We start from the raw sequence: 1,176 nt of genomic DNA on the forward strand, positions 1-1,176 counted from the left end.
TTTGGGGCGCTGAGGTGGTATGTCACGTGGCATCCACCTCATCAAATGTCAGTGTCGCGCATGATCGGATGTCCACATAGGACAAACTTAACGGAAGAGATATATATTTAAACCAACAGTATTACAGTATAGCTATATTTGAACCCAAAGTATAACGAGAAATGAGAAATATATTTAAATCTTCTATCATAGTACATGAGTATATTTGGTCTTTTTCGGTACTAAAAATACCCCTTATCTGTTAACCCCTCCCACCATGGCCAAAAACATATTTGGGTGAGATGAATATCCACGTGGCATGCCACCTCGCCACCCTCCCAAGACCTTTTCTTTTCTTTCCATTTTATCTTCCACCAATACTCAAAAATCTAGTTTTATAAAGTGTTAGCTCAAAATCGTACCCAAATTAGATAAACCCAGATCTAAAAAAAAACAAAATACAACCAAATTTTTTTTATTGCTTTTCAAATCTCCGTGCCCAGACTACAAGCAAATTATTTTGTGTGTTATATTTTGTAAGATGCGATGGCATAGGGTGACAATTGTTTACCTTTTTCTAAGATGCGAAACTCAGACATGCTGGAAAAAGAATATATTCCCGGACCTCATTAAAGGTCTCCTAGAGCTGGTTATCACTGCATTCGCATCCTTTACCAATTTTAAAACATTAATGACGCTCTTTCGCCCTTGGTTTTTTTAACAGTTGGGGGTAAATAAAAACTTTTCATTATAGCTTTTTAAATGTTCAAAATTCACATTAAACACGTGGTATGCCATGTAAGTGTTTATCTCACTAAATTGTCATGCCACATGGGATATTTTCAGGGACGGCCCAAACTCATCGGAGGCCTAAAGCAAAATCTTAATAAGAGGCCTTATATATATATATATATATATATATATATATATATATATATATATATATATATAATGAACATCGTTTTTAAAAAAATTAGACAAGTGAGGATGTAAAATTAAAAAAATGAGAACTTAGTTTTATAAAATACAGAAAATTAAATGAATTTAACGTTGATTGCATCACAACTGAAATGGGAGAATCCAGAAAATATAAGTGACTCCTTTTTTTTAGTAAGTCCCTTTCTATATTTGGTAACAATTCAACTTTAGATTTTTCTTTTTACCATTATTGAGCTGATTTCTAGCCCAAAAACTTCT

The 1,176-nt window shown here is 33.0% G+C and overlaps 1 non-coding gene across 1 annotated transcript; it reads right to left on the minus strand.

The window, feature by feature from the left end:
- Positions 1-562: 562 nt before the first annotated feature.
- Positions 563-646, minus strand: LOC117279522 (small nucleolar RNA snoR69Y). Its single transcript, XR_004509944.1, has one exon. It is a non-coding gene; the product is annotated as a small nucleolar RNA snoR69Y (small nucleolar RNA).
- Positions 647-1,176: the final 530 nt, after the last annotated feature.

This window comes from Nicotiana tomentosiformis, chromosome 9, assembly GCF_000390325.3.
Source record: "Nicotiana tomentosiformis chromosome 9, ASM39032v3, whole genome shotgun sequence".
Lineage (NCBI taxonomy): Eukaryota > Viridiplantae > Streptophyta > Magnoliopsida > Solanales > Solanaceae > Nicotiana > Nicotiana tomentosiformis.